We start from the raw sequence: 26,763 nt of genomic DNA, 5'->3' as shown, positions 1-26,763 counted from the left end.
AATGTATGGCTTATTACTAACTCAAATCTACTTCTGTTATCCATTCTAAATTTTTACCTTCCATTTTTATTTATTTATTTATTTGTTTATTTATTTATTTATTTATTTGAGACAGAATCTCACTGTGTCGCCCAGGCTGGAGTGCAGTAGCGCGATCTCAGCTCACTGCAAACTCTGCCTCCTGGGTTCAAGCGATTCTCTGTCTCAGCCTCACAGGTAGCTGGGATTACAGGCATGCACCACCACGCCTGTCTAATTTTTGTATTTTTACTGGAGACAGGGTTTTATGATGTTGGCCATGCTGGTCTCAAACTCCTGACCTCAGGTGATCCTCCCGGGATCACACCTATAATCCCAGCCTTCTGGAGGCTGGGGCAGGTGGATCACTTAAGATCACGAGTTAGAGACCAGCCTAGCCAACACAGCAAAACCCCATCTCTACTAAAAATACAAAAATTAGCTGGGCGTGGTGGTGCACCCCTGGAAATCCCAGCTACTTTGGAGGCTGAGGCAGGAGAATCACTTGAACCTGAGAGGTGGAGGTTGAAGTGAGGATTGTGCCACTGTACTCCAGCCTGGGTGACCAGCGAGACTCTATATCAAAAAAAAAAAAAAAAAAAAAAAAAAAAAAAGACTATCTATTAGATAACTGATCTATCTTCAATGTTCAATGTCATGAAAAACAAACAAAAAACCCCGTGAGGTAGCATTTCTAGATTAGGATAAACAAAGAACATAACAAAATTAGAAGTGTGGAAATTGATTGGATTACGGATCCTCAGTTTTCAGCCCCTGCCCCCCAAAAATAGGAGAAACAAAGCAGGGCATGGTGGCTTATGCTTGTAATCCCAGCACTTTGGGAGACTGAGGAGGGCAGATCACCTGGGGTCAGAGGTCAAGTGTTCGAGACTAGCCTGGCCAACCTGGTGAAACCCGTCTCTACTAAAAATACAAAAATTAGCTGGTCCTTGGGGCTGGCACCTATAATCCCAGCTACTCCAGAGGCTGAGTCAGTAGAATTGCTTGAACCTGGGAGGCAGAGGTTGAGTGAGCTGAGATCATACCACTGCACTCCAGCCTGGGCAACAAGAGCTAAACTCTTTCTCAAAAAAAAAAAAAAAAAAAAAAAAGAGAAACAGCTTGTGGAAATTTGAACATGACCATTTATAAGATAGTATCATTAAAATATTATTAATTTTCTTAGGTGTGTTAATGAGATTGTGATGTTATAGGAAAACATCTTTATAGAAGAAATATAGTTAAATAGTGGTTTATTATTATGATGTCTTAAACTGATAAGTGGTTTTGCAAAAAAAAAAATGTATTTATACCTATGTCTTCGTGTGTGTGTGTATATATATACATATGTGTTTATATATATATATGGAGAGAGAGAGAAAGAAAGAATTACTGTACCATTTTTTTCCAGTTTTCATGTTTTTAAATTAATGTATGGTACATGCTAATTGAGAGGTGTTGTTACATACCTTTACTTGTCTAGCAAGTATCTGAGACCATTTTTACATGTGAAATATATTTTTACTTTATTTTTTCTAATTTCTGACATTGAATACTACCTTATCATTGGCTGTTGTTGATTACTTCCTTACTAATAATAAATGTAATAAATATAAGAATTGATATTAGATTGCATAGTTTTATCTAAAAGTCAACTTTTTAAAAGATAATTAAGCAGTAATTTGCAAATATTCCTTATTTTACAATATGAAAGATGCTTTTATATGCCACTTTTACAATAGACAAGCTAGAAAAGCTATAAACTTGTGTAAAAAAATCCTGAAAAGTCATGTAGTAAAATGTAAGAAGGGCATCATATGATGGTATACTTCTAAATTTTACTTAAGAAAATCTATCCTTAGGAAATATTTAGAGATAATTTATTTACATCTTTTAAAGAATGCCCTCTATGGAAACACTTAAACCTTTAGGATAAAGAATTTTTTAAAATGCATATTCAAAGGATGAATTCTATAGATATATTAAAAGCTTTGTTTAAAAGAGCCTCCAGTGTAATGGGGAAATACTTGATATATTATTAATTATATATATGATAGGAAAAATTACATTTCTCACATTTTCTAAAATGGTGTATAATATTCTATTTCTGTATCTACATATTTAATACAAAATTATACTAAAAAATTAATAGCGACAAGTGCTGGCTTGTAGAATTTTGGGTTAAATGGATTGTTTCTAAGGATATTTGTATTGTTTGTATATTCTAGAATGAAATGTTTTACTTAAATAGCCAGGAGATTAAACATTTTGCACATGAAACCCATTTACAGGATCTTTAGTTAAAGCAGTCTTAGGGGTTTGCAAGTGTTTTTAAATACAATTACACTCTTTTCTCCATTTCTTTCAAGAGAATGTCTGTTTTCACCACACTCTTCTTTATTCTCCATAACTTTTCTAGAAAACGGAGTCAGTTATTAAAAGTTTAAATGGAAATGGACTTTGGATGTCATCCAAGATAATTTCTTCATTTTACCCCAAGGGCTCTGTCTCTGGGTCAAGAGACGATCCCACCTTTACAGAATTCAGAAAACCGAGATAAGATTTCCAAGAGGATGAATGGAAATAAAGTCATCTCCAGAATGTCAGGCTCTGAATTACCCATTAAGTTTTTAACTCAGACTAGAATATGTCTGTCTGACATCGAATATAGCTACCAACTCTGATCACTATAAAGTTTAGATTACTTTTATGCACAATTTATACTAGAGGGTCATGAGAAAATTATATGTCCAATCACATTAAAGGTTAAGTCCATAAAAGAAAGTTTCTATAACAGTAGGTTCCATATACATCTTTGGTAGATGGACCATGTGGCCCCATTCTCATGTATGGAAATAAACTTCAAATACATAAAGTAACTTCAGCCAGAACAAGAAATTATTCCCTCCCTCTCTGTAGATATTGTTTGTCCCCATGACTCATATTGAAGGCTAGAGTGCTTGTTAGTGCTTCATCCGGTCTTCAGCATTTGCAAATGAGGAAAATAATCTCAAAGAGCAACTTGTCCAATTACATCAGCATATCATTGAAAGGTAAATGTGATTATTATGGTTTTGGTGTAATGTATAAAGAACAGCATCAGCCCCATTGTATGCTGTTTTTCCTTGTATTAACCAAAGACATTTGAACTCACTGCTTTTGGGTCTGCAGAATGGAGACTTTTCTTTAATCATATTGATCAAAGAGGAAGTACTTTAAAGAAGATACTTTAGGAAGATTTTTGGCTGGTTCATATAATTATCTGGCTCTGTCTTATGTTTGTTATTATTGCCTACCTCATTATTAGGTGCTGACTTCTTATACAAAAGTCTGTTGAAAACATTATACGGCTTTACGTAATGGTGTTTAGACTGATGCTGTCATTGATCCTGCTTGATGTATTATTTGATACCTCATTAAGGAATATTAACAAGGGTTAGCAACAAAGGTATCATAAGTTTATTTTGAGAGTACTCAACTCTTAGATTGGCAAGTATAATAACCAAAGTTTGCACACAAATAAATTCAGTCATTTTGGATGAATTCTTGAGGAGAGATAAAACTAGAGAATTTCTAAGGATACTATAAATTTACAAATTTATTTAAGTTCAAACTTTTTTGAAATCTTTTTGAAAAGATGCTACACAACATGGAATTACCATGACATAGTAATTCTACTCTGAAGTGTACCCCAAATAATTAAAAATAGAGACTCAAAGAGATGTTTGCATTCAACATTGATATTAGTATTATTCGCAATAGCCAAAAGTTGGAAACAATGTAAGTGTCAATCAACAAATGACTGAATAAACAAAACGTGATACTTATCATGCAATGGGGCATTACTCAGCCATAAAAACGAATAAAGTTCTGATGCATGCTATAACATGTAGGAACCTTGAAAATACTATGATAAATGAAATAAGTCTGACACAAAGGACAGATATTGTATGACCCTACTTGTATGAAATATCTAGAATAGAAAATTCATAGAGGCGGAAAGAAGATCAGAGGCACCAGGGACTAGAGAGAATAGAGAGTTATTGCTTAAGAGATACCGCGTTTCTGTCTGGTGTGAATAAAAGCTTTTGAAAATAGACAGTGGTGATGGTTAAAAACCATTATGAATACAATTAATGCTGTCGAGTTACACATTTAAATATGGTTAAGTGGTGATTTAAATATAGTGTATACACTTTAATGCAAACACAGAAACGTCCAATAAGTGACTGTGGGCTTTGGAAATACAACCAGGGACTTATCTCAACACTGATATGTTCAACATTTAGCAGATAATAAAATGTGTATTGTCAACTGCACTTTAGAAAATAATTTATAATATTTAATGTACTTATAATTTATAAGCCTGCAAATACTCTGATTAAAATGCTTATAGCTTTATATATGAGATGAAAATATAAAATAATAAATAGAAAACACATAATACCATACCTATCGTGTAGCAAATGTTCAGTAAATTTTAGGTTCTTCGTTTTTCCTGCACATAGTACTGTGTAGGATCAACACTCAAGACTGAATAAAATGTCTTTAAATCATCTTAGAAGGTCTATGTCTCCCTAATATAGGTTTAATTTGTTATTGTTTTCAAAAATAATGAATTCAAGGAAGTGGTGATTAAGAAGGGTTTCTATAAGCATTTATTAAAGGTGTTTAAAACATTATTAAGCATCTTAGATATCTAGTTTTCATAGTTTGGATTTTACCAGTAATAAATATTTGTTTATTGTACACACTCTACAGAAAGTCAATGTCTCAGCCCCCAAAAATTCTAAATTATTAACACTTTCCAATGGCTCAAAGAAATTTCATTTGGGCAAATATTTCTTAACAAAATTGAAATGTAGACAAAATAACACCTTTATTTTGTAACTCTCTTTGAATTAGTAATATGATTAATTGACTGAATTATGCTACCTTTAAAACTTGAGAGAGGAGGCAGAAAAAGATGGCAGAGTGGAAGCCTCCACAATAGAAGTCCTCCCAACAAGGACAAAAATGTAACAACTATCCACCCAAAAAAGCAACTTCATAGGAAACAAAAATTAGGTGAGCACTCATCATACCTGGTTTTAACTTCGTATCTCTAGAAGAGGCACTGAGGAGGTAGGACAAACAGTCTTGAGTCATAAAAGCCACCCTTTCACCATCCTTGGCAACGAAAGCACATGCAGAGAAAGAATAGGAGTTCTTAGGGGAGGGAAAGTGTGGTAATTGTGAGTTGTTGCATTGAACTCAGTGCTGCCCTGTTAGAGCGGAAAGTAAAACAGGAACAAACTCAGTTGATGTCCACCCATGGAAAAAGCATTTAAATCAGTCTCAGCCAGAGGGGAATAACCCTTCCCAATGGTTGGAATGTTAGCTCCTGAAAACCTCACTCTCAGGGGCTAAAGTGCTGTGTCTGAGACCCTAAATAAACTTGAAAGGCAGTCTAGTCCAAAAGTGCTGCAACATTTAGTTGAGTCCTACTGCTTGACTAAGAGCCAGTGGACAGGGGAGCAGGCAACCTACTGAGACACCAACCAGGATGGCTAAGGTAGTGCTAGGACCATACCTCCCTTAACCTCAGGCTGCACAGCTCACAGCCACAAAAGAGACCCCCTCCTTCTGCTTGAGAGAAGAGAAAGAAGAGTGTGAAAAACTTTGTCTGCATCTTGAATGCCATCTCAGGCACAGTATCTCAGGCACAGTAGAATAGGGCATGAGTCAGAGTCATGAGGCTCCCATTACAGGTCCTAGCTCATGGATGACATTTCTAGACACACCCTAGGCAAGAAAGGAACCACATTTCTTGAAGGGATAAGTCCAGGATTTATCACCTGCTAACTGAGAATCTCATGGCCCCTAAATGCCCAGATAGTATTGTGTGGGTCTCTGGTGAGACTTTGAGGCTTGCTGGCTTCAGTTAACACTCAGCACATTCTCACTTATGGTGGCTAAGGGGAGAGACTTCCTCTGCTTAAGAAAAGCAGGGCAAAAAGTAAAAAGGGACTTAGTCTTGCACTTTGGGTACTAGCTTGGCCACAGGGGGTTAGAGCACCAAGCAGGCTCTTGGAGTCTCCAATTTCAGGCCTTGGCTCTTGAACAGCATTTCTGGAGCTGCCCTGGGCCAGAGGGGAGCACACTGCCATGAAAGATGAGTCTCAGTCTAGAAAGCATTTAAGACAAGGTCACTGAAGGGCCCTTGGGCTTTAAGTGAACATTGGTGGTAACCTGGCATGACTCCCCAGGGGGCTGTGGTAGTGGTGGCCATGGGGTAAAGCCCCTCTGCCAGTGGAAAGGGGAGAGAAGAGTGGGAGGATGGAATCTTTTGGTTTAAGTACCAGTTAAGTTTTAGCACAACAGAACACAAAGTAGACTTCTAAGGTTTTTGACTTCAGTTCCTGACTCCTGAACAGCACCTCTGGACCCACCTGAAGCCTGAGGAAACTTGCTGCCCTGAAAGGAAGAACACAAGGTTGGCTGGCTCCACCACCAGCTGATTGCAGAGCCCTAGGGACTTGAGTGAACATAAGTGCTACCTTAGTAGTTGTTACAGTGAGTCTTGGGTGAGACCTAGTACTATCCTGACTGCAGGTCTCACTCAGGGCAGTTTCAATGGTGGTGGCCACACAGGTGCTTGTGTCACTCCAGCTCAATGTCCAGGTGGGTCAGAATAAAGAGGGTGGCTCTGTTTGTTTGGGAGAAAGTAAGGGAAGACAATAAGAGTCTTTGCCTAGTAATCTAGAGAATTCTTTCAGATCTTATCCAAGGCAATCAAGGCAATATATCCATGCAATTCTGTAAGAACCACAGTATTACTAGCTTGGGGTGCCCCCTAAAGCAGATACAACTTATATCACAATACCCATGTCCTTTTGAATATCTGGAAAACCTTCCTAAAATGGAGGGGCAAAAACTATAATATTAATATATATGTAACTCTTCAATGCCCAGACACAGACAAACATTCACAAGTATCAAGACCATCCAGGAAAACATGACCTCACCAAATGAACTAAATAAGACATCAGAGATCAATTCTGGAGAAACAGATATGTAACCTTTTAGACAGAAAATTCAAAATAGCTGTTTTGAGGATATTCAAAGAAATTCAAGATCATGTAGAGAAGAAATTCAGAATTCTATCAGATAAATTTGGCAAAGAGATTGAAATAACTAAAAGAAATCAAGCAGAAATTCTAGAGCTAAATAATGCAATTGACATACTGAAAAGTGCATCAGAGGTCTTTAGACAAAAAAGAAGAGTTTTTAGAAAAAAAAAAAAGAGAAGATCAAATAAACAAAATCAGAGATAAAAAGGAGACCATACAACTGATACTGCAGAAATTCAAAGGATCATGAGTGACTACTATGAGGAACTACATGCCAATAAAATGGAAAATCTAGGAGAAATGGACAAATTCCTATACACATATAACCTACCAAGATTAAACTATGAAGACATCCAACACCTGAACAGATCAATAACAAGTAACAAGTAACAAGACTTAAATGGTAATAAAAATTCTTCCAGCAAAGAAAAGCCCATGATCTGATGGCTTCACCGCTGAATTCAATCAAACATTTAATGTAGAACTATTACCAATCCTACTCAAACTGTTCTGGAAAACAGAGGACGAGGGAACACTTTGAAACTCATTCTGTGAAACCAGTTTAACCTGCTATCAAAACAAGACAAGAACACACACAAACACACACACACACACACACACACACTCAAAGACAACTGCAGGGCAATATCTCTGATGAATAATGATGCAAAAAATCCTCAACAAAATACTAGCAAACCAAATTCAACAACACATTAGAAAGATTATTAATCATGAACAATGGTATTTATTTAAGGAGTACAAGGATCATTCAACATAAGCACATCAATCAGTGAAATACAACAATATCAACAGAATGAAGGACAAAAGCCATACAATTATTCCAATTGCTGCTGAAAAAAAAGCATTTGATAAAATTTGTTATCTATTCATGATAAAATCTATCAAAAAACTAGTTATAGAAAAAACGTACAACACAAAAATAGTAAAGATATTCTATGTTCATGGCTTGGAAGAATTGATATTGTTAAGATGTACATACTACCTAAACCAATTTACAGATTCAATGCAATATCTATCAAAATACCACTGAGAGTCTTCACAGAAATAGAAGAAAAAAAAACTATCCTAAAATTTATATGGAATCATAAATGACCCAGAATAGCTAAAACTATCCTAAGGAAATAGAAAAAACTGGAGGAATTAAATTACCTGACCTCAAATTATATTACAGAGCTATAGTAACCAAAACAGCATAATATTGCCATTAAAAACAGACATAGAGACCAGTGGAACAGAATAGAGAACTAAGAAATAAATCCATACATCCACAGTGAACTAATTTTCAACAAAGGTGCCAAGAACATATATTGGGGAAAGGAGAGTCTCTTCAATAAATGTTGCTGGGAATCTGTATATTTCTATACTGAAGAATGAAACTAGACCACTATCTCTCACCATATACAAGAGTCAAATCAAAATGGATTAAAGACTTAAATGTAAGACCTCAATCTATGAAGCTACTAAAAATATTTTTGGAAACCTCTCCAGGACATTGGAGTGGGCAAAGACTTCTTGAACAATATTCCACAAGCACAGCAACCAAAGCAAAAATGGACAAATGACATCACATCAACTTTGAAAGCTTTTGCATGGTAAAGGAAATAATCAATAAAGTGAAGAGACAACGCATGGAATGGGACAAAATATTTGCACACTACCCATCTGACAAGGGATTAGTAACCAGAATATATAAGGAGCACAAACAACTCTAGAAGAAAACATCTAATAACCTGATTGAAAATAGGGAAAATATTTGAGTAGACATTTCTCAAAAGAAGATATACAAATGGCAAACAGGCCTATGAAAAGGAGGTCAGCATCACTGATCATCAGAGAAAAGCAAATCAAACTTACAATGAAATATCATCTCACTCCAGTTAAAATGGCTTTTATAAAAAAGACAGGCAGTAACAAATGGTAACAATGATGTGGGAAAAAGAGAATGCTTGTATACTGCTGGTGGGAACGTAAATTAGTGCAACTGCTATGGAGAACAGTTTAGAGGTTTCTCAAAAAACTAAAAATAGAGCTAACATATGATCCAGCAATCCCAGTCATAGGTATATACCCAAAAGAAAGGATATTAGTATATTGAAGAGATACCTCCACTTTCACGTTCATTGCAGCACTATTCACAACAGATAGCGAAGATTTGGAAGCAACCTAACTATTCATCAATGGATGAATGGAAAAAGAGAATATGCTACATATGCATAATGGAATACTATGAAGCTATACAAAAGAATGAGATCCTGTCATTTACAGCAACATAGAAGAAACTGAAGGACATTATGTTAAATGAAATAAACGAGTCTTAGAAAGACAAACATTGCATTTTCTCACTTATCTGTGGGTGTTAAAAACTAAACCACTTTAACTCATGGAGATAGAGTGGAAGAATGCTTATCAGAGGCTGGTAACGGTAGTCAGGGGTGGGTGGGGGGAAAGGGAAGATGACTAATGGGTAGAAAAGATAGTTAGAAAGAATAAATAAGACCTAGGATTTCCTAGCACAATAGAGTGTGTATAGGAAAAGTAATTTAATTGTACATTTTAATTAACTAAAAGTCTGTAACTGGATTTTTTGAACAAAGTATGAATTCTTAAGGTGATGAATGCCTTGTTTATGCTGTGATTATTACACAGTTCATGCCTGTATCAACATACCTCATGTAACCTATAAACATAAACAACTACTATGTACCTACAAAAACTGAAAATAAAAAAAAAGTTTAAAACTGAAGATTAGTTAGAGATTATGATGAAAGAAATGATTAAAGTCACATGATCTCAAATGTAACACAGAAAAAGGGAATATTAAAAATGTGAAAGGGGACTAACTTCTTAATGACAGTGAAATTTAATGAGAAGCTGTAATATTTATAACTTATCTAATGGGCAAATAGTATTATATGCCAAACACGTTAATGAAGATGAACTTAAATTTTAAAAGCAACGTTAAATATTTTCTGCATGGCAAAGAAAACAACAAAAGAAAAGACAAACTACAGAATGGGAGAAAATATTTGCAAACTATATATCTGATAAGGGACTAATATTCGAAGTATGTAAGTAACTCTTACAACTAAATGGCATAAAAATGAATGGTCTAATTAAAAATTAGAAAATAATCTGAATAGAAATTTATTCAAAGAAGACAGAGAAATGGCCAACAGTTATGTGAAAAGATGCTCAATAACATTAATGACTACTGAAGGGCAAATCAAAACCACAATGAAATTATTACCGCACATCTATTAGGATGCTATTGTCAAAAAGTCAAAGGATGGGCTTTTTTTGTTTTGTTTTTGTTTTTGTTTTTTGTTTTGTTTTGTTTTGTTTTGTTTGAGACAGAGTCTCGCTCTGTCGCCTAGGCTGGAGTGCAAATGGCGTGATCTCGGCTCACTGCAACCTCCACCTCACGGGTTCAAGTGATTCTCCTGCCTCAGTCTCCAGAGTAGCTGGGATTACAGGCACACACCACCACACCTGGCTAGTTTTTATATTTTTAGTAGAGACAGGGTTTCACCACATTGGCCAGGCTGGTCTCGATCTCCTGACCTCAGGTGATCCACCCACCTCAGCCTACCAAAAAGTGTTGAGATTACAGGTGTGAGCCACTGCGCCTGGCCAGGTATCTATTCTTATATTCATTTAATTTATGAAGAGGCTAAAACTTGCAGAACTTAATTAAATTGCCAAGTCTGTATGGATTGGAATTGGCAGAGCAATAATTCCAGCAGGATCTGACTGTCCCACATGGGTATTTTTTTACACTCTGCCTCAGAGACATCCATGTCTAAAATCTGAAAAAGCAAAAAGATAACTCTAGTTTTAATTTTAAAAAATGAATGTGCTCATATCAAATTATTATTTTAAAAAGAACCATAACTTCTACTTATGGGAAGATGGAATATACATATATTCCTTATTCTTTTTAATAAGTATAACTTAAAAACCTGAACACTAATATATAACACAAATATAAGAAAATTCTGAAAAGTAGGAAGAAAAAGCATGTGTTAAACACATAAGGAGCTTAAAATTTCACCACTTCTGGCAGTAATGAGGTACCCCTTTCTTCCCAGATGGCGTGGTATTAAAGGAAGTGTAGGGACAGCTTTGACAAGCACCCAGTGGTAACAAGGCCACCCACTCCACTATGTCAGTGAAGACCACATGGAGGACCAGTGCTCCACGAAATCATGGCAATCATAATAATACGTGCTGCCCATCAGAGTTTCAAAATATGTGAAGCAAAACCTGAGAGAAATAAAAGGACAAATAAAACATTGAATAGAAAAAAAAAATGTCCAAAAATTACATCTGGAGCCTTCAACATCCCTTTTTCAATTACTGGTGTAGAAAGTCATCAAGGAGATAGAACTGAAAACACCATCCGCCAACAGGATCTCATCCACATTTATAAAACCAGTCCACATAACAGCAGCCCACGTGTTTTCAAGTGCCTACAGAACACATAATAGACCATAACTTGGGTCATAAAAGAACCTCAAGAAATAAAAAAAAAAAATGAAAACCCTAGGCAGAGTCTTTAGTGAACAAAATGGAATTAAATGATAAACCAGTGACAGCAAACAAACAAACAATCAAAACACTTCAAAACGAACAGCACATCTCTAAATGATTCACTGATCAAAAAGCAGGTCTCTAGGGGAAAAAAAAAAAAAAAAGGACACTGACCTGAATGAAAACGAAAATACAACATACCTACACTATGGAAAACATACCAAGCAGTTCTGAGAGAGAAATTCACGGCAATGACTACAAAAGAGGATTTGTTAAACGAACGATTTTACATATTCCAACAAGCGTGGAAAAGAAAGAGCAAATTATCCCAAAACCAACAAAATGGAGAAAATAATAATAATAAAAAGCATGTGTCAATGAAAATGAAAACAGAAAATAATAAAGAAAATCAAGGCAACAAATAGCTGGTTCTAAGTAAAGTTTCATAAAATTCATGAATGTTTAGCATAGCTGACAAAATAATTAAACAAGACACAAGTTAACAATACAGACATCAAAAAAAAAAAAGATTACCGTAACCTGTATATACATAATTTGAAAACTAAGATTTAATGAACTAATTCATTAAAAAACACAAACTACCACAACTAATCCAATATAAAATAGATAATTTAGTATACGCAGTATCTTTGAGAAAACTGAATTAGTAAATTAAATACTCTGAGAAAAATAAAATTATGTCCAGATGGTTTCACTGTAGAATTCTAGTAAATGTTTAAAGAATTTATCTCAATTCTATACATCTAGTAAATGTTTAAAGAATTTATCTCAATTCTATACATCCTCCAGGAAATATGAGAAGGAATACTTTCTGATTTATTTTGTAATGCTAGTATTATCTTGATATCAAACTATAAAAAGAAAGTACAGTACAAAAAATGTAAGAATGAATGCTATGGACTAATATAACTGACAAAGATGCAAAACTCCTTTAAAATAGTAGCAAATGGAATTCAACAACACTTAAAAATAATTATTTAACAAAGTCAAGTGGAATTTATTCCAAGCAAGCAAGGCTGGCTCAATATTAGAAACTCAATTATTGTAATATATCATATCAACAGGTTGAAGAAAAAAAGTATATGTCAATCGATGTAGAAATAGCATCTGACCAACCAATTATGACAAAAATTCTCTGAAAAAAGTAGAGAGTAGAGAGTAACTTCCTCTATAGCTACCACAAAGTATCTACAAAAGCTCTGTACTTAAGATTGTAACATTATACGTAAAGGTAAAAGAATAAATACTTTTCTACTGAAATTAGAATCAAAAATGTTCAATCTCACCACTCTTACTCAACATAATTCTGTAAGTTTTAGTCCTTACAATTAGGACCAAAAAAGAAAAAAATACATACTTATTAAAAGAAAAAAATGAAACTGTTCCTTTTTGCATATAATAAAATTGTTCATGTGAAAAGTTCTGGGCTGGGCACAATGGCTCAAACCTGTAATCCTAGACTTTATGTGTAAAAACAGTATTACACATAACATTGCTGGTATGAATTTGAAATGTGTTACAACTCTGTAAAACAGTTTTACAATTTCTTAAAACACTAAGCATGCAACTATTGTACTCAACAACCGCACTCTTGGGTGATTCATCTGGATAAATGAAGACTGATAGTCACACTAAAACCTGCACTTGAATGTGTATAGCAACTTTATTTATAGTATCCCCGAACTGAATATCACTCAATGATCATGGTTAATCATGGGTGAATGATTAAATAAATTGTGGTGCGTCCATACTGTGAAATATTATTTAGCAACAAATAGGGATGAACTATTGATACATGCCACAACTTGGTAAACCGAAAATTATTCTGAACGAAACGAACCAGGACCAAGATGTTACATATTGTATGATTCCATTTATATAAAACTGTGAAATGGTGAAATTATAGAAATACAGTCTTGATTCGTGGTTGCCATAGATTGAGGAGGAAGGGTAGCAGACAAGAGGGAAGTAGGTGTGGCCATGAAAAGGCAACATGACAATTCCTTTTGGGGATACAAATGTTGTGCATATTGGACACAACCATGCCAGCATTCTGTTTGTGATAATGTACTATAGTTTTGTAAGATATTACCACTGAGGTGACTGGGTAAATCATACATGGGATCTATTTGCAGTATTTCTTACAATTATAAGTGAATTTATGATTATATCAAAAGTTTATATCAAAATCTACGATTATATCAAAAGTTTAAAAAGCTTCCTCAGACAAAAAAAATAAATAAATAAGATAAAACCAAAAGAAAGAACAATAAATTGAAACAGGATAATCCCTGAGCCAAGAAAGCTTGAGAGGGTAACATATTGGAGGGAGCAAGACTTCTAACAAACATGTCACTAACACAGAGAAAAATCATCATATTCCCCAAATCCCAAACTTAAGTAAAGGTGAAGACAATGGAAATTCATTGCAACTAGAATTGCAGTTAATCTCCCTTCACCAAATGGTACCCACGTATACTATGGCAAATGTACAGAGAAAGCAGTTTCCTTGGATTCCGCTCACTCTTTTTGCTACTTAATTGACAAATGGAACTGATCTTGTATGTGGCCATAGTAAAGAGATCATGACTCCAAAACCCTCAGAAGAAGGATGTAAGTATCAACTTTAGTCACGAATAACTTCAGCTCTGAAACTCTATCATACTGCACATGTTCAACAGAGAACACAACCATATCCTCCATAATGCAACATGAAATTACTTATAAAAGGTAAAATTCTTGATGTGAATGAACTTTCACATGCAGAGATTACTGAAGTATGAAAGCAATGTGATATATTACCATAAACGCCAAAATGTTTCACCAGATATTTCTTTCATCTTATTCTTTTTGGCTGTGTTTCTTTAGGATGATGGTGTTATAATAATTGAAAAGATTAATTATTATCTTTGCACCTGAACCTATTTTATTGAACATTACTGTGACAATTGAGAGCAAATTGTATTGACAGGCCCTTCTTAAACATAATTATGCAAAAAAGTACCATCCAGAATCAATTAACGTTGGATATCACATTTAATTTTATGGAAATTCAGAGCTCAGCAAAGCACGAATCCAAGATACTCAGAGAGTAAAGGTGGGGGTAGTCATTGGTGATGATGTTTTCTTGCATGCACGTATTAATGGCTAAAGGGAGAAAGCTTGTGAAGATTTAAAGATTGTTTGTGGAGTAGTTAGTGCCATGGAATTATTAATGACAACTGCGTGTGTGTGTGCACGTGTGTGTGACACTAGTAATTGAATTCAGGTATTTTATCCAACGTTTATAGTGATGCATAGATGCTTATTCACTCATCCATGATGCTGATTGTCATAGGACCATCAAACTGAGGAATATCTGGCCATGAATACTGGGATGTAACAAATTGTTTTTGAAACATGTTAATAGCTACATATGGCATGTATATTTTGATAAATGTATGTGGCTGCTCTCAATACCAAACTGAAATGCTAAAATTGTTTGTTTGTGACATACACACAAAACACCCCATAAAAATAAAAATATCATCGTATATAAGAAACATGACATGAAACCCCAAGAGAAAGTAATACCAGTCTCAAAGGCCAAATTCAAATGCCTATTATGGATGTATGTATGTGTGCACTAATTAATTCAGGGATGTAAAAACCTAAACTCTATTCTTGGATATAAAATCCCTCATTAGTAAGTGCTAATTAAGTAAATGACAAATATTCTCATTTTCCAATTATTGCTATTTATTGTGACTTCATGATGACTTGTTTCCATTCATATTTTGAGTAATTAAATTTATACCATTTACTCTAATCCTCTGAATCTAATCTTCTGCATCCTAAACTTCATGTGTTTCTACACAATTGGAAAGTTATGTATTTCTATGATAGCTAGGATTAGCAACGAAGGGTTTTCTACTTTGCACTCTAATACTCTCAATGGAAATTTGGGAGAATAAGATTTGTTTTGGTTTAATTGTTTGGGTTTTCTGTTTCAAGATTCCTTATAAGTAAAACATCATTATAAGATTATTTGGGTGTATTTAGGAGCATGAGGAAATAACTATATATGTATTTATATATTTATACATTTATGTATGTATATGTATTTATATATGTATTATGTATACATAATGTATTATGTATATGTATTATGTATACATATATATGTATTTATGTATATACACACATATATGTGAGATATATCTCTCTCTCTCTCTCACACACAGATGTCTCCACTTCCTCTTTCTGAGCTTTAGAAGTCACAGACAAAATTTTAACTCTATTTCTACTGTCTTTAGCTTATATCTCTGCCTCCAGTCTCTTAAAGTTTCTACTCATATATTTTAAGTGACAAGAGTCATTTTCCTTAAACCCTCTCTTCAAAATGACAATCTTATGTCTAAAGGCCCTAGTGCTTCCACTGCCTTAAAAAAAAAGCCTCAAATGCTAACCTAGAAATTAGTACTATTTTAATCTCACATATTTCCAATGTGGAGGAAATTTTTTATTAATCCATGGGTTCATATTTGTTTTCTAAAGTTTCTCTGCTGAAATTGAAAATGGACATTTTCCCAAATATTGCTGCTAATCAAGGTCTTGTTTGAAGTGGAATTCAAATTCCAGTTTGAGTCAGAAATCTTCTACAAGGCTTGTCTCAGTTTTAAATAATCTTTGCCATACCCATTCTGTCATTGTCTTTGCACCTTTATTATAATAGTTGTTAAACTATGTTGGGGCATATCAATGAGTGTTTACTACTTTTTTTTCATCTGTTTTTATGTTATTAGGTCTTGAAAGGCAGGTCATGTCTGATACATAGAGGTAACTTTTTGAATATAAGGTAGACAAGGGCTAACATATTTGACTTTGCCTCACCCAAGTTCAACTCCAAAGCCCAGAAGGTACCAAGGAGAGAGCTCAACTAATTCTTGCCTCACTCTTTGCAAGGAAGGTGAATCCATTTCTATTTGGAAGGAAAGTTATTACATCAGCTCTAGGGAAAAAGAAAACGCTCTGCAAAAGTGAAAAATGTAGATTGTAAAGAATCATGGGTAGGAAAAGACGACTGCTATAATTTGTAGGTGTTAGGACACCACGGACTTGAGTGGCAGGTGCAAAGGTACATAAATATTGGTGCTCAAACTAATCGTCTTCTCTTGGGGGACTCGTAAGATCCACTACAAACAGTATAGTGAATTCTTGTAATTTTATGTTGCCTTGGCATGCATTTTGAATATAAAGTTAACTTTCTCAGACCCGAGGCAAGGCTTAGGCAACTTTGACAGCTTCCAGTTCTCTACCTCCCCCCAGTGCCTCACTGTGGTTGATCCAGATATCTGCCCTATACAATCTCCTCCTGTGCCTACCTCCCTGCTAGATAAAACCTATTTGACTCACCCCACGGTCTTACTGCACTTGTGTTGCTGCAAAGGAATATCTGAATCTGGGTAATTTATGAAGAAAAGATATTTATTTGGCTCAAGGTCTGTAGGCTGTACAAAAAGCATGGCACCAGCATCTATATCGGATGAGGGCCTCAAGCTGCTTTCATTCATGGCAGAAAGAGAAGAGGAGCCTCCAAGTGCAGGTATCACATGGTGAGAGAGGAAGCCGGAGAGAGACAGGGAGATTCCAGGCTCTTTTTAACAACTAACTCTTATGGGAAGTAGTAGAACAATAATTCACTCATTAACACTATCATGATATGAAGCCATTCACGAAGAATACACCCCCATTACACAAACACCTACCATCAAGCCCCATCTCCAAACCTGGAGATTCCAGATTTCAACATGCGTTTTGGAAGGTCAAATATACAAACTATGGAACCGACTGACTTCTATGCCCTACATGGGCTGCACAGATATACCACGGTGACCATCTCTCAGTCACAGGTGTTACTTTACGGAACTTAGGCCTCTATGTTCTAAGTTCACCAATTAGCACTTCCCAGGGAATATCTGCTTGACCAACACTCTGGACCCCAATAATGGCTTTGGCCCACAGGTTCCTCATTCTTTCTTCAATCCTCCTGCTGGTTGTGGTGTGAATATGCTGTGTTTTGGATATGGCTCCTCCCCACCAATATTCATGTTGAAATTTCATCCAGGCCGGGCGCGGTGGCTCAAGCCTGTAATCCCAGCACTTTGGGAGGCCGAGACGGGCGGATCACGAGGTCAGGAGATCGAGACCATTCTGACTAACACCGTGAAACCCCATCTCTACTAAAAAAAAAATACAAAAAATTAGCCGGGTGCAGTGGCGGCGCCTGTAGTCCCAGCTACTCGGGAGGCTGAGGCAGGAGAATGGCGTGAACCCGGGAGGCGGAGCTTGCAGTGATCTGAGATCCGGCCACTGCACTCCAGCCTGGGCAACAGAGCGAGACTCCATCTCAAAAAAAATAAAACAAATTTCATCCATAGTGTAGCAGTGTTGGTAGGTGGGGTCTGGGGGAAGGTTTTCGGGTCATGGGGGTATATTAGTGTTCTCACAGTAGTGAGTTCTCATTAGTTCTAGGAATGAATTAGTTCTCACCAGCATGAGTTGTTGTAAAGCCCGGACTCCCCTAGTATTATGCCTGTTCACACGTGCCTGCTTCCCCTGTGACCTACTTCCATGTTTTGACCCAGAACAAAAGCTCTTAGCAGAAGCTGAGCAGATGCCAGCATCATCCTTCTTGAACGGCCCATCTTGCAAAACCATTGAGCTAAATAAACCTATTTTTTAAATATAATTTATTGTCTTAGGTATTCTGTGATAGCAACAAAAATGGTCTAAAAGAGTGTCCCAGACAGCTGCCCACTTCCCACTGGCCCTGCGAGGCAAGCTGCCCATTTCCCTGTAAGTTCTGCAAGTAATGCACTGCTTTTGCTATTTCACATGCTTTGCCGATTTGCCTGCTCTGTGTCTCCCCTGACTGACACATCTGAACCTAACTTCTTTTCTGGTCAGAGTTCTTTGACATAGTAGCTATCTTGGTGGGAATGAACTCGATATAAATCAGTCATGAGCCTTAAGAGTATCTACCTTTACTTAAAACAGGAGAATCATTTGAAACCAGCATATATACAACCCTACTTACAAACTAACAATTCAATAGCTTATAAAGTTATAAAGATGGGCAGACAGTGAATTTTTGAAGTCACTCATTTATGTTATGTTTGAGTTTTTGACAATAAACATATATTCCTCTGGTAATCATTAAAAATTTTTAAAGCTACTTAACAATTTCATAAAGGAAACAAAAGATGTATTATTTATCACTGCTACTTAAAATCAGAGTGAACATCAGAGTGAACAGGCAACCTACAGAATGGGAGAAAATTTTTGCAATCTATTCATCTGACAAAGGGCTAATATCCAGAACCTACAAAGAACTCAAACAACTTTACAAGAAAAAAACAAACAACTCCATCAAAAAGTGGGCAAAGGATATGAATAGACATTTCTCAAAAGAGGACATTCATACAGCCAACAGACACATGAAAAAATGCTCATCATCACTGGCCATCAGAGAAATGCAAATCAAAACCACAATGAGATACCATCTCACACCAGTTGGAATGGCAATCATTCAAAAGTCAGGAAACAACAGGTGCTGGAGAGGATGTGGAGAAATAGGAACACTTTTACACTGTTGGTGGGATTGTAAACTAGTTCAACCATTATGGAAAACAGTATGGCGATTCCTCAAGGATCTAGAACTAGAAATACCATATGACCCAGCCATCCCATTACTGGGTATATACCCAAAGGATTACAAATCATGCTGCTATAAAGTCACATGCACACGTATGTTTATTGCGGCACTATTCACAATAGCAAAGACTTGGAATCAACCCAAATGTCCATCAGTGACAGACTGGATTAAGAAAATGTGGCACATATACACCATGGAATACTATGCAGCCATAAAAAAGGATGAGTTTGTGTCCTTTGTAGGGACATGGATGCAGCTGGAAACCATCATTCTCAGCAAACTATCGCAAGAACAGAAAACCAAACACCGCATGTTCTCACTCATAGGTGGGAAGTGAACAATGAGATCACTTAGACTCGAGAAGGGGAACATCACACACCGGGGCCTATCACGGGGAGGGGGGATGGGGAGGGATTGATTGCATTGGGAGTTATACCTGATGTAAATGACGAGTTGATGGGTGCTGACGAGTTGATGGGTGCAGCACACCAACATGGCACAAGTATACATATGTAACAAACCAGCATGTTATGCACATGTACCCTATAACTTAAAGTATAATTAAAAAAAAAAAAAAAGGAAGAAAAAAAAAAAAAGAAAGAAAGAAAAAAAAAGAGTATCTATCTTTATAAACAAGTTTCCTGTGAAAAGAGCACTTGGTTACCAGGTCACACACTTAGCCAATAGGCCATCCTCCAGGACAAGGAAGTATCCTGTAAAAGGTACATTGTAAATGTGGAAGGCTGAATCCCCTGCAGCCCTATCAGGGCAGGGCTCGTGTTTATAGTCACTCTCCTGAGAGCAATGTCAAGACTAAAATGAAAAGAAAACAATACAACAAACGAACGAGGACTTAGATCTCATGAGACTTAGAGTCAAGGACCAGTCATTTGATTGGATAACATTAAATAGCAATATCTCATCTGATGTCTAGTGGTCTGTGTAAGCCTTTATCAATAATTTAAAACAGTGATTTGAATATCATGGCTTTAAATACTGTGATGGCTTACAATTTCATGTGAGCACTATATTTTACTGAGTAAGGGGTCACAGAGCTTGCCAGATCATAGGTCCTCAAAAATAGTAAATGTGATTAATTTTTGGATTTATAAATACACCAAACATCTATTTTTTTAGCTAAACTTATATAAACTTGGAAAAATACAATACTACAGAAATTGCACAAGACTTTTGACCTATTAGTTATATGCCTTAAATTAACATATCACATTTTGCTTTTCAGTTTTCATAAAATATACAGCAATTGTGAAATAATTATTCTGAAAATGCAAGTTATTATTCCCTTTCTAAAAGTGAAAAAACTGACCCAGTGTTATAGACTTTGTCTTTTATCAATGCCAAGATTCAGTAGAATTGTTTTCTCATTCTGAATTATATCTTATTTCCCACTCAGCTCCTTCAAAATACTTAGAGTTTTAAAAGAATATTTAATGATATTCCTAATTTTATGCCATCTTTTTGAAAAATTTTATTTATTTGAATTTACTCTTATATTTTAACAAATTAGAATTGTGTTATGTAAGAATAATGAGTTACTTTTTATTATACCATAATGTAATATTGGGGTTTCTAACTCTTCAAATAAAAAATGACATTGAGAATTTCAATTAAGAACAAGAAAGTAGAAAATGTGCTTGTGCAATGCATATTATCTCCAACAGAGCAAAGCACATTTATAAGCATCTTGGGCAATAGTGAAGTTTTTATCAAATAAAAGATAGTAATTGGCAGTATTCCTTATTATTAATCCAAGATTTGTAAGCATCTATGTAATTACCTAGATGTTGTTGTCTTTATTGATTTATTTAACGAGCATTAAACAACAATGAAAATATTCATAAGATCACTACTGACTACTGATCATTCTACTCATCTGCGTTATATAACTAAGATTCTCATTCATCAGAGGAGTATCATAACTACATTTTAAGTGAGTATAACTTATTTCCAAAATGGTTGACATGCCCTGGAGGAAATATTTGCAAAACTTGACTCACAGTTTTGAATTTTCTTTACTACTAATAATTTGAAATGTACTAATTCTTCCCTCTATTTTTACCCCCAAAATATGTTTTCTGGAAATATGACAGTAGAATCTTGCTTTTTGTTCTTTGGTGGCAGGTTCATTTGTTTACATTTGTTATTTTCCTCTATATTCGGCTTTCAAAATAAAAATGTAAATTAGAAAAATTTTTAATATACTTATAATATTGTATATTTTCTGACAAAAAATATTCCGATGATAAGAGTAAAACAATTTTTAAAATATTTATCATGTTTGTGCCTTTAACAACCCTTGTTTGGCATTTCTTAATTCATCCTGACAAGTCAACATACATGACATTTTTTCTGAGTAAAGAATCTGATTGTTATGGCTGAAGGCTAAGTATTGGAACAGTTGATGTGAGACAGCTAAAATCCTCTCTGAAAGGTAAATGACTCATGAAAGCAACAAAATAACAAGAGCAATAAACTATGCCTAAGTTACTTTGACCACCCATCAGATAGAAAATTAGTCCTCATATATTTGTCTTAATTACGTAAAAGCCTGTTTTTCCCAAATCATGCCAGCCTGGAAGTAAAACTGGTGTCATAAGAACAGTTTTTTAAAAAGTATATTCATTAAAAAAGAAGAGTTATGTAATAAAAAATTCTTCAGAAGTAATAGGAAAAGTACGAAGACTGGGCATATGACATAAGCAATTAATTCATAAGATTAATACAAATGTTTAATAAATATATGTAAATCATTTCCCACCTCATTAATAATTATATAAATAACAAAGTTATGTACTCTCATAATGCCAAAATGATATTGGAATTTCATTGAAAGTTCAGGAGACTAAATTTCATAAATGACTGGTGGCAATTAGAAAACAGAAATCATAAGTATTAACTTTGCACACTCTGAATTAGTTATTACTTTTTGATACATATTATGGGGAAGTCATCATAGATGTACATAAAATTATTTGCAATCATAAATATGGTATTTTAATTTATGACTATGACAATTTGAGAAAACATTTCTACATTCCCAACAGCAGAAGACTGACTATGTAAATTATGGTATATACTTATTATAAGGTAATCAAGCCTGTTTTCAAAGGAATATTTATTGGCATATTAAAATATTTTAAATTTATTGCTAATTTTAAAAATAAGGCATTTCCTAATAACAGACTTAATGAGGTTTCAGGAAGTGACTATGAAAAAATTTGACAATAACTAAATGTAGTGCTTCTGTAAACATTTCTATGACTTTTAAAATACCCTTTTTAATTTATAACAGTTTTAGACTTGCAGAAAAGTTGCAAAGATAGCATAGAGATTTGAACTATACCCCACATCCAGTTTCTACGATTATTAACAGCTTAGATTATCATTGACTCAACTCCAGGGCATTTTTCAAATTTTTCAGTTACACAACCTATTTCTGGACACCACATCGCATTTAGTTGTCATGTCTCCTTAGGCTCCTCTTGGCTGTGATGAGTTCTCAAATTTACCTTGTTTTTTATGGCCTTGACTGTTTTAAGGAATACTTATCAGAAATTGTGTAGATTAGGATTCATCTGATGTTCTCATGATGAACCTGTTTTGTCAATTTCTGGGACTAGATCACAGAGCGAAGTTTTCATCCCATCATATGAAGGGTATATACTACATGTAGATCTTTCTCACCTGGCTGAGATAAACTTTGTTAGGTACTATAACATATCTTGCTTTTTTCCCTTTGTATACTGTATACTTTCGAAGAAAGTCACTATTTATAGTCTACACTTAAAGAGTGGGTGGTTATGTCTCTTCTACTTGTGCCTATCTGCAGCAGAACACACATGTTTGTTTGGCTTTTTTAATGTATTTCCTTCCCTAGTCCTAGAGTCAGGCATTTACTCATAGATCCTTGGTTCTTTTCATTGGAGAATGATACCAGAAGTCAAGATCTGAGAACTAGGTGTGTTTGTCCTTACAGAGGAATCATTGCTTCTAGCCCCTCCCTGCTGACAGAACAAAGATATATATGTGTGTGTCCTAACTCATGAATACACACATAGCTATACATATTTTTACATATAAATATCTTTATCTAAATTATGCAAAATGTGTCCACATTGATGTTTCTAACATAAATCCATTACAATATATGTCATTCTAGTCTCTGCCCCTTGCTTACCTGTAACCTCCGACTCCAACAGACAACTGACTCCCTCCACCCTGCCCCGTCCATTTACCTGATTGTTCCATTCCAGTACACATGTGTAGTGGTATCATAAGTGGTATCACTTTATAGCAAGTGACTTCATCAACTACTATGGTACAGTAGCTACGTATGTTTTTCTTTTTCTTTTCTTTCTTTTCCCGCCCCATTACACATTTGTAATATCATTATATTGTTTTGTCACATTTTGCATTTCTTCATGGAATCCTCTGACTTTTAAAATATCGCTTACATTATTTTTTACCCATTGTACTGAAAGTTCTCTGCGTTTTGAAAAATGCTTAACCAACCGGACAATTACAAGAGTATACAGGATAGTTTCACCATCCATACAGAATAGTCTCACCAAAATTACCACTGAAGTATTGTATCAGCTACCCGCTGTTCTATAGCTGTAGCAGCTTCTGCTCCAGATCAGTTGGCCTCTGCTGTGACTGTCTGGATTTTCCTGCCATTCCAGATTGCAGGGTGCTGGTTTGTCCTGAAACTTCACTTTTCTCATTGTTCCAAGAAAAATTATTGGTTTGGGGTTTGTGCAACTTCGTCTTTTTGTAAGGAGGGAGTGAAGATGAATAAGCTCATTATATGTTGAAACGAAAACCAGAAGTTTTCAGGGGGTCTTCGGATATTTAAGTATAAATGTTCAGAGTTAGTAAGATATAAGTATGAATTTGGAACTTTATGAAGCTGTCTGGGTGACTGGTATGTTTGTGTGTCCTTTGTACACGGTAAATAAAGCTAATGTCATGGATGAGATTGCCTTGGTAACGACGATAGGCTATTGAAAGGAGTAGAAACTAGAATCAAACCCAACAAGTGAGTCTTTAATGGCCACATAGAAGATAAACCAGCAAAGGGGTTGGGGCATCAAGAGTATTAGAAGGAAATACAGACGCTTTGATAACACCAAGAGTGTTTTCAGGAAGAAGCATTCAATACCATTGAAGGTTTCTGTGAGGAAAATCAGATGAAGACTGAAGAATGTATTTATCTGATTAGTAGCACAGTACTGTTGGTGGCAACAGTCGAAACACTGCAGTAGAGTAATGTCAGGAGTTATGTTGTCTTAAATGGTTAATAAAACAGTGAGAAACTGTAAGCAATGAAATTGTTAAAATAGATAACATTTGAAAGATTCAAGATATTTGTATATTTGAATCTGTTTAGAAGATGTAGTTTAGAAATAAAGGTATGATAATATGAAAGAGGAATATCGTAAAAAAAAAAAGTAAGTTGACTGCTGGGAAAACTATTTGTGAAATTAGGCCTTTGAAATTACAACTGATTATGGATAAATATTTATCTGAAAATAATAAACAAAAGTATTAACAGATATTATTTCTGGTTGGCAAAATCACCTAAATTTTTTTTCTTGTTGCTCTTTCATCCAAACTGGCACTGATTATGTTCCAGTTTGTAGTTAGAAGGGAAAAATAACAAAAACACCAACAGCAACAAAAAAATATTTAACGGTGAAGACTCATCTCTTGCTTTTCTCTGATTTAAGATGACATGAATACAGTCCCAGTCCCAACCTTCGTGTAGTTTAAATATTAGAAGAGGAAAAGGTAAAATGCCTACAGAATCTCAGTATAAGATAATAAACACTAAGAGAGGTTTACATATGAGGCTTTGAAAACACTATAATTCAAATAAAATAATTTAGGGCATAATTTAAAGTTTCTGTGTACTCCAATACAGTAGCATCATTTATTATTTTTTAATTTTTTTTTTTTCTGAAACTCCTTATTTAGTTTGCTGTACAAGGAATGAGACAGCACATTGGCCACTGATTTGCTCCTCACACATCTCAAGCTTGCTACTGACTGATGAGAGGACCAATGAGAATCGATGCACTCTAAAGGAACTGTTATAATTGTTGTTTCTTTATTTTTAAATTTGTTTTGATTTTTTATTTTTGTGGGTACATAGTAGGTATATATATTTATTTATTTATGGGTTGCATGATATATATCGATGTGAGCATGCAATGATAATAATTATATTATGAAAAATGGGGTATCCCTCACCCTAAACATTTTTCCTCTGTATTACAAACAATCCAATTATTATTATTATTATTATTTTGGTTATTTTAAAATGTACGATTAAATTAGTTTTTACTGTGTCGACACTGTTGTGCTAGCAAATGCTATGTTTTACTCACATTTTCTAATTATTTTTTTGTACCCATTTACCATCTCTACTTCTCCCCACCCTCCCTCCTCCACTACTCTTCCCAGTCCCTGGTAAGCATCCTTTCACTTTCTAATCCATGAATTCGATTATTTTAATTTTGAACTTCCTCAAATAAGTGAGAATATGTGAAGTTTGTCATTTGGTACCTGGCTTATTTCACTTAATATAATGACCTCCAGTTCCACCTATGTTGTTGCAAACTACAGAATCTCATGCTTTTCATGGCTGAATAGTATCCCACTGTGTATATGTACCACATTTTCTTTGTCCATTCATCTGTTGATGAACAATCAGGTTGCTTCCAAATTGCAGTCATTGTAAATAGTGCTGCAATAAGCATAGAGGTGCAGACATGTCTACAATACACTGATTTCCTTTCTTTTGGGTGTATACCAGGAAGTGGGATTGCTAGATCATATGTTAGCTCTACTTTTGGTTTTTTGAGGAACCTTTAAACTGTTCTCCATAGCAAACATACTAATTTACATTTCTACCAAGAGCGTATGAGGGTTCAGTTTTCTCCACATCCTTGCCTGCCTTTGCTATTGCCTGACTTTGGATAAAAGTCATTATAACTGGGGTACAGTGATATCTCATTGTGGTTTTGATTTGCATTTCTCTGATGATCAATGATGTTGAGCATCTTTTTATATACCTGTTTGCCTTTAGGATGAGTTCTTTTGAGGAAGGTCTATTGAGATGTTTTGCCCACTTTTAAACCAGATTATTAGATTTTACCCTACAAAGTTGAGTTCCTTACTTATTCTGAAATAATCTCTTGTCATATGGGTAGTTTGCAAATATTTGTTCCCATTCTGTGAGTTGTCTCTTCAGTTTGTTGACTGTTTCCTTTGCTGTGCAGAGATTTTTTAACTTGATGTAATGTCACTGTTCATTTTTGCTTTGGTCTCCTGTACTTGCTG

The sequence above is a fragment of the Chlorocebus sabaeus genome, chromosome 10, assembly GCF_047675955.1.
Source record: "Chlorocebus sabaeus isolate Y175 chromosome 10, mChlSab1.0.hap1, whole genome shotgun sequence".
NCBI lineage: Eukaryota > Metazoa > Chordata > Mammalia > Primates > Cercopithecidae > Chlorocebus > Chlorocebus sabaeus.
This window is presented reverse-complemented; position numbering follows the sequence as displayed.